Raw genomic sequence first — 14,363 nt, 5'->3', positions numbered from 1 at the left:
TTTGTCAAGCTTCCAACTGTTTCCATTTCACATCCCCCCAACCATATTGGTAACATCAATAGATAAGAGCACAGCCAGCCAATAGGAATACATACATACATATTCATTCCTAAGTGACCTTTACTGACCTGGGAAGTGTGAACACTTTGTTTCATTTTCTGTTGGTGTTCGTTAGTTTCCAGTTCCATTTCCCATCCCCCCAACCATCACCTCAGTGGTAACATCAATAGATAAGAGGGCAGCCAGCCAATAGGAACACATATTCATTCCTAACTGACCTTCAGTGACCTGGAAAGTGTTTATTTGTATCATTTTCAGTTAGTGCGCACTAAATCGAGTTAGTGCGCACTAACGGGGAGTTAGTGCGCACTAACTCAAGTTAGTGCGCACTAACACGATTTAACGATTTTTAACGATAAATCGTTAGAATTTCTATTGTATCGTGTTCTATAACGATTTAAGACGATATAAACATTATCGGACGATAATTTTAATCGTTGAAAAACGATTCACATCCCTAGAATATACTATCACCCTCCCAACATGACTTCAGAAAAAACTTCAGTAATGAAACGTTACTTTTCACCCTCACTAACTATACCCTCAGCGGCCTTAACAGCGGACACTCCCACCTTCTGATCCTACTTGACATATCTGGCACATTTGACACCGTCAACCATGAAACATTATTAATCAGACTAAATGAAATCAGCCTCTGCAACACCACACTAAAATTGTTTGAATCATACCTATCAGACCAATCCTATAAAGTCAGACTAAATGCATCTGAATCCAAACATATTCCCCTTACACATGGTGTCCCTCAAGGCACATCCCTCTCATCCACCCTCTTCAACATTTACATCCTACCTCTATGTGCACTCCTATCCGAATTAAACCTATCCTACTTCATATACGCAGATGATGTTCAAATCTTGCTCCCCATAAAAGAGAATATTGCAAATACCCTAAAAATCTGGGACACCTACCTTCAGAAGATAACACAGCTACTCTCACAAATGTCACTTTACCTCAACCACAAGAAAACTGAAATGTTACTCATAACTAACAAAGCCATCACAGCACTCAGTCACAACCACGCAACATAAATGATGGACGAGAAAATAGTCCCCACTGTCAAAGACCTCTGCGTAGTCATAGATGGTGAACTTAACATGAAAAAACACATCAACTCAATAATTAAAGATGGATTCTTCAAACTTCAAATCCTAAAAAAAGTTAAACCGCTTCTCTACACCCACGACTACCAAACAGTCCTCCAAGCACTACTATTTTCCAAACTCGACTATTGCAATGCTCTCCTCCTGGACCTCTCATCCACCTCCCTTCGACCACTGCAATTACTACAGAATGCAGCAGCAAGATCACTCACAAACACCAAAAGATCCGATCATATCTCACCAATACTCAAAAATCTACACTGGCTACCCATCTCACACAGAATACAATATAAAGTTTTAACCCTAATTCACAAAGCACTTTACAATGAGAAGTTTGACTGGCTGAGCTCCACCCTATATTTTCACCCCCCCCCCCCCAAAGAGAACTACGCTCCACTAACCCTGGGCTCATTCCAATACCCTCACCAAAAATAGCACACTTGACCACAACAAGGGAGTGCACCCTAACGATAGCAGGACCCTGACTCTGGAACAGCTTACCACCTCAACTCAGACTGGATCCCACAACTCAATCCTTCAAAAAAAACCCAAAACATGGCTCTTTAAAAAAGCCTTCCTGACAGCTACCTAGTGCCCACCTTCATTAACATTAAAATTAATGTGTCCTCCCCCAACTGAATGGTCCAATCTATTTTATTCTGCATTATTCAGTTAAATTATTATACTCTATGTTACTCTATAAATGTTATACTGTTAAATTTTTGTTGACCCTGTTTCATCATTACCCATATTTCCTTCCAAATTATGTTGTTACAGATAATACGAAGTTATAATGTAAAATAAGAAGCATCATTTTTATTTGACCTGCGTTACACTGTAAACCGATGTAATAATCCAGATTGAACAGCGGTATATAAAAACAAATAAATAAATAGCTTATATAGCCATACATTTCTATGTATATACATCAAAATAGTGCCATCTGCTTTGGAAGATGACTTCATTATTCAAGTACCTTGACATTGGCAGGAGCACTATAGGCTCTAGGCCATGGCACTGGGCCCAGACTGAATCTAGGCTTTGGTGTAAAGATCAGGTATCAGTGCTGGACCTCTGCACTAGCCCTAGGCCTTGGTACTGGGACCAGGCCTCAGTGCCAGGCTCAGGCTGTCCCTAAGCCTCGGTGCTAGACCTAGACTTGAACTAAGCCATGGCACCAGACCCAGATCTGGTCTAGGCCTTGGCAGAGGCCACAGCCTATGCCCAAGCAAGATGCTGGCACCTTGGCCTAGGCTTAGACCCAAAGCGAAAGCCTTCCCTAAAGCATAGACCTTGGTGTAATGCCAGGGTCTTGACCAAAGCTGAGGCCAACCCTGGGGCCTTAGCTGAGACCAGAGAAAAAACCCAGACCCCTCACATAATTACTTACCTCATATAACTGGTATTCGAACCACAGCCAGGCCAGATCTTGACACCTGGGCCTCTTCTGTCTTCTTTCTTCTTGTTGGTAATGATGCCATTGTTAATAGTAATTTTAATTTAATTAACTCTGGTACATTCTCACCACCATTTTGCTATATGGCAATGCTGTATGGCAATGCTATACTAAAAAATGGTGCTTTCCACTGGGAAAAATGTGCCGAAGTTAACAGCAGACTGTGTCATTACCATCAATTTTATTTTATGTATTCATTTAAAAACTTTTCTATTCCGTCGTTTAGTGATGCACCATCACAACAGTTTACATTTAGGCACAAAATAGGTTTGGTTTGCTTTCTAAGTTAACCATGGGGTGCCAATATTTTAAGGTTACATAGTTCATAATATACTCTAAATGAGAAGTGTGTTTGAGATACTGTTTATATGATACTGTGGTAATCATATGTGATAACTGTTTTAATTTAAAATTTAATTATGATTAAAACAAAAAAGTAACATTCTGCTTTTTATAGGTGGCTTTCAGCTGTAGGAATTTGTTGTTATTCAGTGACCTCACTGTGAAATGCTTTTTTGAATAGCCAAGTTTTTAAGCTCTTTTTGAAAGAAGACGGAGGACCTAAAAAGAGGATGTCCAAGGCCTGGGCTTCAAGCCTGGACCTAACCCTAGGCTGAGGCCAAGACATCAGAACCTAGCCTCCAGATCAGGCCCCGTGATCAGTCTGGGTCTTGGTCAAGATCTTGGCGTCAGGACCTGACCTCTGGGCAGACTGCAGCATCAGGTCTGGGCCCGGGCCCTGGCTTAGGTCAAGGCTCAGTCATCATGACCGAGTCTTCAGGCTGGGCCCCAGCAATGGGCCTGGGACTGTGTTGAGGCCATGGCATCAGGACTTGGCCTCTGGGCTAGGCTGTGGGATCAGGCCTGGGCATCAGAACCTGGACTCCAAAGCAAACCCCAGTGTCAGACCTGGGCCTGGGTGCTTGTGTATGCCAAGGCTCAGGTATTAGGACCCAGACTCTGTGTCAAGTCCAAGCATCAGGCTGAGGCCCCAGAATCAATATCTGGTCTTCAGACTGGATGTTGTTATCAGGCCTGGGCCTGTGGTTTGGACCTAGACTGAGGCATCGGGATCAGTCCTCCAATTCTCGGCCTTGCATAGAGCCTAGACTGAGGTCGCAGCTACCTATCGTGGTCTCAGTCTTTTCAAGGCTACGGCTTCTGCCAGCGAATTCCCACCAAACTGTTTTCTTTTTTTTCATTTTTGAATGTTTGATTCTTTTTTTTATTTTTTTTTTAAATAAAAGAAAACAAATTAAACGTTAAAGAAATGAAATTTGTGGAGGAAAAAACTCCCGAAAAAAATCTGAAAAACAAAACACATTTTTACCCCTGCACATCCCTAGTCTCTGGGCATGCACTGACATGTGCGCATATGTGTGCCTGTGCACCCTTTTTAAAGTTATCATCTAAGTGAATTCAGTGTTTATGGGGAAAGATGTTGGGGAGATACCCATGCTGGAAATGGTATTACTTAGTGATGTTTTGAAGGAACTGAAATAATTCATGGTGAACCTGGAAGATGTAATAGGGAAAATTGACAAACTAAACAATAGCAAATGACTTGCTAGTAAAGTAAAACTGGGTTTTACTTGAGTAAATGGGCTTTAGAAGATTGCTACAATATATACCATTAAATTGTTCATAGGATTTACTCACATAAATGTGCTTTATGTGAGTAAATGGCTTTTGAAAATTGCTACAATAGTAATTACATTTATGATCGTAACACCTTATGAAAATTATTCCCTATAATTTGTAACATATCATTAAGATTGGAGGGTAGCTAATGTAACCCCAATCTTTAAGAAGGGCTTCAAGAATGAACCAGGAAATTATAGATGTCAGTTCAGGGAAAAATCATAGAAACTATTCTAATGAACAAAATTGCAGAAACATATAGAAGAACATGGTTTAATGGGGCATAGCCAACATGGATTTACCAAAGGGAAGTCTTGCCTCACCAATGTGCTACATTTTTTAGATGGGGTTAATAAACATGTATTAATAGTGAACCAGAAGATAAAGAGTTTTTAGTTTTTCAGAAGATGTTTGAAAAAGTCCTTCCTGAGAGACTCCTGAGAAAATTAAAAAGTCAAGAGAGAGAAGGTGATGTTCTGTTGTGGATTACAAACTGGTTAAAAGATAGGAAACAGAGAGTAGGACTAAATGGTCAGTTTTCTCAGTGAAGGAAAGTAAATACTCCAGGGATCGATACTTGGACTGCTGCTTTTTAATATATTTATAAATGATCTGGCAAAGGGAACAAAAGTAAGGTGATCAAGTTTGCAGAGAACACAAAATTATTACAAGTTGTTAAATCACAAACAGATTATAGGATATTGTAGGAAGGCCTTATGAGGCTGCGAGACTGGGCATCAAATAACAGATGAAATTTAATGTGGACAACTGCAAAGTGATACAGATAGGGAAAAGTAATCTAAGCTGTAGTTTCACTATCTTAGGTTTCATATTAGGAATCATCAGCCAGAACACGACCTATGCATCCTCATGGAAAATTATGTTGAAATACTTAGCTCTGTATGTATTGGTGGTCAAAAAAGCTAACACATAGGGGTAGATTTTTTTAAAAAGTGCGATCGCGTACTTTTGTTTGCGCAGCAGGCGCAAACAAAAGTACGCTGGATTTTATAAGATACTCGCATAGCCGTTGCGTATCCTCTAAAATCCTGGATCGGTGCGCGCAAGGCTGCCGATTTTGGGCAGCCTGCGCGCGCCGCGCAGCCTGCCTCCGTTCCCTCCGAGGCCACTCCGAAATCGGAGCGGCCTCGGAGGGAACTTCCTTTCGCCCTCCCCTCACCTTCCCCTCCCTTCCCCTACCTAACCCACCCCCCCCGTCCCTATCTAAACCCCCCCCTTACCTTTGTCCCTAGATTTACACCTGCGAGAAGCAGACGTAAATCTACGCGCGCCAGCGGACTGCTGGCGCGCCGTCTTCTGACCCGGGGGCTGGTCCAGAGGCCTGGACCACGCCCCCGGGCCGGCACCATGCCCCCGGTCCCGCCCCCAAAATGCCGCGTCCCTCCCCTGAAATGCCGCGTCATCCGGTCCCGCCCCCGACACGCCCCCTTCAAAAAACCCCGGGACCTACGCGCGTCCCGGGGCTCTGCACGTGCCGGCGGCCTATGCAAAATAGGCGTGCCGGCGCGCAAGTCCCTGCTCACGTAAATCCGGGCGGATTTACGCGAGCAGGGCTTTTAAAATCTGCCCGATAATTTGAAATAATATGCTGACAGATTATTACAAATTATTAGGGAAGGAATGGAAAATTAAACAGAGAATACCATAATATCTCTGTCTTAATACCTCTCATTCATTCAATTGTGCCACCACTTCTAGAGTACTGGCTGCAATTCTGGCCAGCACATCTCTAAAAGGATATAGCAAAACTGGAAAAATTCATAGAAGGGTGACCAAAAAGATAAAGGGAATGGACCTGTTCCACCATGAGAAAAGTAAAAGAGGTTAGGGCTGTTCAGCTTGAAGAAGAGATGGCTGAGAGGAGATTTGATAGGAGTCTATAAAATCATGAGTAAAGTGAAATAGGTAAATGAAAAAAATTAGGAGGCACAACATAAAGTTACTAAGTAACACATTTAAAAAAAATCAGAGAAAATACTCAATGCACAATTAAGCTCTGGAATTCATTACTAAAGGATATGGTAAAGGTAGTTAATGTAGCTGGGTTTAATAAAAGGTTTGAACAAGTTCGTCCATAAACTGTTATTAACGAAGTAGACTTGAGAAACGCCACTGCTCATCTCTGGCAAAAACAACATGGAATCTATCTACTATTTGGGATCTTGCAGGTTTTTGTGACCAAATTGGTAGTGCGGTAATAATGGGAGACTTCAATTACCCCAATATTTACTGGGTAAATGTATCATCGGTACATGCTAGAGATATAAAGTTTCTGGATGGAATAAATTACATTTTTATGGAGCAATTGGTTCAGGAACCAACAAGAGAGGGAGCAATTTTAGATCTAATTCTCAGTGGAGCACAGGGTTTGGTGAGAGAGCTAATGGTGCTGGGGCCGCTAGGCAATAGTGATCATAAAATGATCACATTTTAATTAATGACTGGAAGGGGGACAGTAAGCAAATCCATGGCTCTCGTACTAAACTTTCAAAAGGGAAACTTTGATAAAATGAGAAAAATTGTTAGAAAAAAACTGAAAGGAGTAGCTACAAAAGTAAAAAGTGTGCAAGAGGCGTGGTCATTGTTAAAAAATACCATCCTAGAAGCACAGTCCAGATGTATTCCTCACATTAAAAAATGTGGAGAGAAGGCAAAACGATTACCGACATGGTTAAAAGAGGAGGTGAAAGAAGCTATTTTAGCCAAAAGATCTTCATTCAAAAATTGGAAGAAGGATCCAACAGAAGGAAATAGGATAATGCATAAATGTTGGTAAGTTAAATGTAAGACATTGATAAGACAGGCTAAGAGAGAATTTGAAAAGAAGTTGGCCGTAGAGGCAAAAACTCACAGTAAAACCTTTTTTAAATATATCTGAAGCAGAAAGCCTGTGAGGGAGTCAGTTGAACCGTTAGATGATCAAGGGGTTAAAGGGGCACTTAGAGAAGATAAGGTAATCGCGAAAAGATTAAATGATTTTTTTGCTTTAGTGTTTACTGAAGAGGGTGTTGGGGAGGTACCCGTACTGGAGAAGGTTTTCATGGGTAATGATTCAGATGGACTGAACCAAATCATGGTGAACCTAAAAGATGTGGTAGGCCTGATTGACAAACTGAAGAGTAGTAAGTCACCTGGAACGGATGGTATACACCCCAGAGTTCTGAAGGAACTAAAAAATGAAATTTCAGACCTATTGGTAAAAATTTATAACTTAATTAAAATCATCCATTGTACCTGAAGACTGGAGGATAGCTAATGTAACCCCAATATTTAAAAAGAGCTCCAGGGGCAATCCAGGAAACTACAGACTGGTTAGCCTGACTTCAGTGCCAGGAAAAATAGTGGAAAGTATTCTAAGCATCAAAATCACAGAACATATAGAAAGTCATGTTTTAATGGGAGAAAGTCAGCATGGCTTTACCTAAGGCAAGTCTTGCCTCACAAATCTGCTTCACTTTTTTGAAGGAGTTAATAAACATGTGGATAAAGGTGAACCAGTAGATGTAGTATACTTGGATTTTCAGAAGGCGTTTGATAAAGTTCCTCATGAGAGGCTTCTAGGAATAGTAAAAAGTCATGGGATAGGTGGCTATGTCCTTTCGTGGATTACAAACTGGCTAAAAGACAGGAAATAGAGTAGGATTAAATGGACAATTTTCTCGATGGAAGGGAGTGGGCAGTGGAATGCCTCAGGGATCTGTATTGGGACCCTTACTTTTCAATATATTTATAAATGATCTGGAAAGAAATACGATGAGTGAGGTTATCAAATTTGCAGATGATACAAAATTGTTCAGACTAGTTAAATCACAAGCAGATTGTAGGAAGACCTTGTGAGACTGAAAAATTGGGCATCCAAATGGCAGATAGAATTTAATGTGGATAAGTGCAAGGTAATGCATATAGGGAAAAATAACCCATACTATAGTTACACAATGTTAGGTTCCATATTGGGTGCTACCACCCATGAAAGAGATCTAGACGTCATAGTGGATAACACATTGAAATTGTCAGTTCAGTGTGCTGCGGCAGTCAAAAAAGCAAACAAAATGTTGGGAATTATTAGAAAGGGAATGGTGAATAAAACGGAAAATGTCATAATGCCTCTGTATTGCTCCATGGTGAGGCCGCACTTTCAATGCTGTATACAATTCTGGTCGCTGCATCCCAAAAATATATATAATTGCGATGAAGAAGGAACAGAGAAGGGCGACCAAAATGATAAGGGGAATGGAACAGCTCCCCTATGAGGAAAGACTAAAGAGGTTAGGACTTTTCAGCTTGGAGAAGAGACGGCTGAGGGGGGATATGATAGAGGTGTTTAAAATCATGAGAGGTCTAGAACGGGTAGATGTGACTCGGTTATTTACTCTTTTAGATAATAGAAAGACTAGGGGGCACTCCATGAAGTTAGCATGTGGCACATTTAAAACTAATCGGAGAAAGTTCTTTTTCACTCAACACACAATTAAACTCTGGAATTTGTTGCCAGAGGATGTGGTTAATGCAGTTAGTATAGCTGTGTTTAAAAAAGGATTGGGTAAGTTCTTGGAGGAGAAGTCCATTACCTGCTATTAATTAAGTTGACTTGGAAAATAGCCACTGCTATTACTAGCAACAGTAAAATGGAATAGACTTAGTTTTGGGGTACTTGCCAGGTTCTTATGGCCTGGATTGGCCACTGTTGGAAACAGGATGCTGGGCTTGATGGACCCTTGGTCTGATCCAGTTTGGCATGTTCTTATGGATTGGCCACTGTTGGAAACAGGATACTGGGCTTAATAAACACTTGATCTGACCAAGTATAGCAGTTTTATGTTCTTAAAATGTCCGATTTGTGAACTGTTGTATAGCGGCGGTATGAGGTGGTGTTGATCCATGAAGAGACGCGGAGTTACGGCAATACGAAGAGATCTTGAACTATGCAGGCATTAAGTCGCGAAGAACAGCATATATGAGGCTGGTTTAGCCCGTTCTACGGAGGAGTCTGGAGATTTTGTGGTGTCCTCCGTTAAAAATAATCATGAAAATAATAATTCTTGTTGTTTCCAGAAAATTATATACACGTGTAGTGTGGGTACCGATGAGTGAATGGAACATATATTGGAGAATTGAGCTCCCATGAGAGAGAGAATTGAGCTCCCATGAGAAAGGGAGTGGGTCAGAGAAAATTGTGGTAAAATACAACCCCTGAGGAAGCTTAATTGCGAAACAGGGTCCTTGTCGGGATTTATTTTATTTATTTATTTTTAATTTTTATATACCGAAGTTCTTGTAGGGACTACAAATCAATCTGGTTTACATAAATTGATTTACATAAATTGGTTTACATAAATTGATTGAGAATACAATACATATTGAACACGTGGGGATCATCAACGAATGTTGAAGTACCAAAGATTTATATCAATAGGAAATATAGATATTGTATATATCTATTAATATTATAATAGGGATCACTGTCTCATTTATTGTATATTGTATAATATAGGTATTTGGGAAATGTGCAATATGGTGGGATTTTAATAATAGTATGGTTGATGTGAGTGAATGAGTAGTGCATTTTATGGGATAGTGTATTATGGTATTTATGATAAATGTATTTTGGGAATTGTTATGGGTATCCACACTATGTTAAGAAATAGCAGACAATTAAAAAATAATTAAAAAAATAACAAATTATGTGTAACATCTTAATGTAATAATTTTATGGCATATGATGATTTTTGATAAGATGTATATGTAATAAATCATATCAATTTCAAAAGAACATTTATGAAGTATTTAAATAATTACAATTAATGAGCAGATTATGCTTTTTCATGTCCTTATGTGATGTTTGATACTTAAAATAAAATACTCACATACTTCTGAAAATTCAAAAGTATGATTATAAGAGCAAACCCCTCTCCATCCTTTTACTGGGAAATACCTGTACTCACTGCTGGGAAAAGTATGCACCTAGAGACTCTGTTTTCATTCTTTTACCCACATACAGGCAGGTAATTTTCATTCATTATATTTCTATTAGTAAAGCACTGTTTTACCCCTGGAAATAACTAAAAAATAAATCTTTCTGGTGAGAAATTTGAAATATTGCATGTAAAATATCAGTAAATAAACACATAAATTACACCAATTTTCAGATAGGACTTACATGCATAACTTTGAGAATTATCCCACCAAATCTACCCACATACACTTGCACCTGCTAAAATCTGCAAAGAATTTTTTGGGAAAATGCGCATACACTGAGGGTAACTTTAAAAGAACTCCTTGTGGCCCCATATATGTATGTGGATGGGCGTGTGGAGATTTATTATAGAATTTTATAACTTGCTTGTATCTGATCCATGTAGATTATAAAATACACGTTGGGCCTGATATTCAGCACTAGCCATTTAAGTAACTTACAGGGTCATTCATCAAAATAACAAATCCAAGATTCAGGTGATGTTCAGTATTGTCTCAGATCAGATTACGTTTCCTGGCCTAGTGACAGCATGCAAAATACATCTAACCAAGCTGGACAAATATAGATTTAAAGCAGATTCCTTAAAATGGTAATATTTTTTGGAAAAAATCCAGGCAACTCAAAATCATCCTAGACAACTATTTTATACTGTAAAAAAGTTAACAACAAATCCAGAATCTAATAATCCCAAATCAATACCAGATTCTGATGAAATTGGACAGTTTTTCATAGTTAAAATTGATCTTCATACATCTTTATTCCCTGATTCTGTTAGTAAATTCAGTTAGAGCCTTGATTCCTCTATTATTTGGGACTCTTTTGAAGAAACAAAGCCCAATGAAGTATGCTCTGTGATTAGCAAATTAAAGTCCAATTTGTGCCCACTGAACGAATACTCCAATGCATCGTTCATCTGCTTTAGGTAAGATATTGCAGCATTTATCAGCAACTTAGTGAATTCATCATTCACAGAAGGCTATATTCTAGAGCTTTTAAATATGCAGCTGTTAAATGTATCTTGCAACATCTAATTTAGCATTAGATGATCTAAAACACTATGGCCCACTGCTTTTTATTTTAAAAATTTTAGAAAAAATTGTTTTACATCAACTTCAGACTTTTATCAATGAAAACTATACTTTAAATACCCATTAATATGGGTTTAGACCAGGCCACAATAAGGAAACATTTCTTCTATCACTATTTAACACCTTCAGACTTGGATCTGACAATGGAACTGAATTTTTATTAGTACTACTAGATCTAACAGCAGACTTTGACATGGTTGTCCATTATGATGAGAGAATTGAGAGGCATTGGAATTGGGAACATGGCTTTAAATTGGTTTTCCTCATTCTTAAGAAACAGATGCTACAGCATTGCTTGCTTGCAAGGATACAAAATCAGTAGTGTTTTAAATAAAAAACAGGGGTTCCCCAAGGGTTAACGCTGTTGGTTTCATTGTTTAATATTTACCTCACACTGATTGGTGTTATCTTTGCCAAGATTGATGTTGATTCCCAAATCTTTGCTGATGATATCATTTTTGTACCTTTTAGAGGAACACACAAAGAATAAGGTGTCAGTTTCTCTCAAGAAACGAAAGGCCCGATTGTAAAAGGGCCACGAGCTTAAAAATGGGGTCGCATGCCATGCGCATTTTAGAACAGACTTGACTACATGCCTAATCTCCATTACATGCAGAAGTGCCGGGCCCTGCAAAAGGATGTGGGCTGGGGGACATGGTCTGGGCAGGGCGGGGGACAGGCCAGGACAGCGCCATTAACCATTGTCCTGGGAAAGTGCACGCCGGCAGCCGGCCGGTGCGTGGAGGTTATTTCTGCTCCAGAGGAGCAGTAAGTAATGAAACAAAAAAAATGTAAGTAGCTAGGAAGGTGTTAGGGGATGGGGAGGAGAGGGGTTAGGGTAGGAAGGTTAGGTAGGGGTATAGGGAAGTTCTCTCCCAGACTACTTCTTAATTGGAATGGATTGGGAGGGAACCGAGGAAGCTCTACTCGATCACCGTGCATTGCCTTTTAAAATTTCCCCCCTACACAGAGAGGATGTTGCAGCCTGGCTGGCCACAGGCAGTCCCCCACCTACCTCCAGCTTGAACGCGGCCAGCCGGGCTGCTGATGTCATTTCCTCGCGGCAGGCTGTGCCACTGTGCCCTGGCTCCCCCACGGTCCTAGTGCCATTGTCGGGAGCTTTTCTCTGCAGCTGAAACCGCCGCTGCTGCTCCTGCTCCATCATGGCTGATGCCACTGCCGGGGTCCTCCATCTGAGCAGCAGGGAAGCTGCCTCTGCCGCTGCCTGTGTCCATCTTCTGTGCAGCAGGGAGCCGCCTCTCGTCGGACCTTCCATGTGGCCTGCACGCTAATGTCCTCGGTTCTGCTCCTGTTTCTGCATAGGCGTGGGTGCGCCTCTCTCCGGTATTTAAAGGGCCAGTGGTGGGAAAAGCCCCACATCCCTTTGGAGTGATGTCATCAACCTATTCCACTTCAGCCCTATAAAAGGGCCTTGCTGCCATTCCTCAGTGCCTTTGGATTGGGTTTGTACAGTGTCTGTGATCTTCCTTCCGAACCAGGTCTTCCATGGTCTCCTGTGCCTTAATGGATCTTCATTCCATGTTCTTTGTGTTCCTGAACTTTGTCTCCTTGATGTCCCTGGTCTCATCACTCATCAGAGCTCCCTTGTCACCTATCTTCTGCTCCTGATATTCCAGAAGTTCCGTGTCCAAATGTCCTGATGTCATGTGTCCTGAGTTGCTAAGTTCCATGTTCCTGATGTCTGATGTTCCAGTCTTGACTTCGTCGGTCTCATCTTCAGCTCTTCATCCACTTCCCAGGTTCCTTGTCTGTCCACCTCTCTTGGCATGCCATGTCATGGTCCATGACCAGCCCAGGGGAAGGCTGTGTAGGGAGCTTTGTGATACAAGGCTTTCTTCTCGTTCACAACACAAGCCTCCAGGAGACTTCTGTTTTTAATGCCTTGCATCTGAGTATCCTGAGTCTTGAATCTTGTCCTGATCTACAGAGTTCCCTTGTGCCTGTTTCCGTCCATGCCTAAGACTCTGCCAGAACCTGCTCCGCTCCAGTGTGGTCTGTGACCAGCCTCAGGTGGCTGTGTAGGGCGTGCCCTGGTGCAGGCCTCTACTGAATCTTCGTCATGTTCCAGTCTCAAGTTCCACATATTCGCCTGGAGTCTGCTTCGCGTTCAGCGAGGTCTGCGACCAGCCATAGGCGGCTGTGTAGGGCACGCTGCAATGCAGTTCTTACCCAGTACATTTGCCTGACACTTGAAACTTTGCCTGAAACTTCAGAGCAACCTGAATCCTTGTCCGAGTCTTCTGAGTATCCTGAATCCTTGTCTGAGTCCTCCAAGTCTTCTGAGTATCCTGAGTCCTTGTTTGAGTATCCAAGTCTACGTCTGAATCCTCTGAGTATCCTGAGTCTTCATCCAAGTCTTAATGTTCCTGCCTTCAGCCTCTGTCTGGCCTCACACACTCGTCATTCCCCAGCGAAGGGTCCGGAAAGGCTATCGAGTGGCCGGAGAACTACTCTCGAGATCAGCATTGCGGTGCTGGATCTCATTGGTGCGTGGAGGTCCAGTGGAGGTCTGAGCCTGCCTAGTTCCTGTTCCAGATAATCCTCGCCTTGTCTTCACTCCAGCCTTGTTCCTACTCCACCCGTGCTCGTACAAGCTGACCTCTCGCGGTGTGTCTTGGGGCTCCTCCCTGAGCCGCGCCATGACCCAAGGGCTTACATCCTACTTCTAAGATGTGTTTTTTCCTTTAAGACCTAAGAGTAAAGTGTCTCTTGAGCATAAAAAGATGCTCCTGTGATTCTTCTAACTGAACCAATTTAAAAGAAGGCACATCTAGGAACTGTTGCGGGAACGTGCCCTCAGGCCCTGTTAGGAGCACGGAGGGGTGGTCCCATCTGAAGTAGGATGTGAGTCTTTAACTTTTGATCATGTATACGGTTGAGAACTCCAGTTGCAGGTTTAACTGCTCACTTACCATGAAATTTATTTTATTTCAGCTTTTTGTGAATTTTTATGTGATATTATTTGTTAGGTGTCAGTGATG

The sequence above is a fragment of the Rhinatrema bivittatum genome, chromosome 9, assembly GCF_901001135.1.
Source record: "Rhinatrema bivittatum chromosome 9, aRhiBiv1.1, whole genome shotgun sequence".
Classification (NCBI taxonomy): Eukaryota; Metazoa; Chordata; class Amphibia; order Gymnophiona; family Rhinatrematidae; genus Rhinatrema; species Rhinatrema bivittatum.
Note: the sequence above shows the minus strand (reverse complement) of the source record.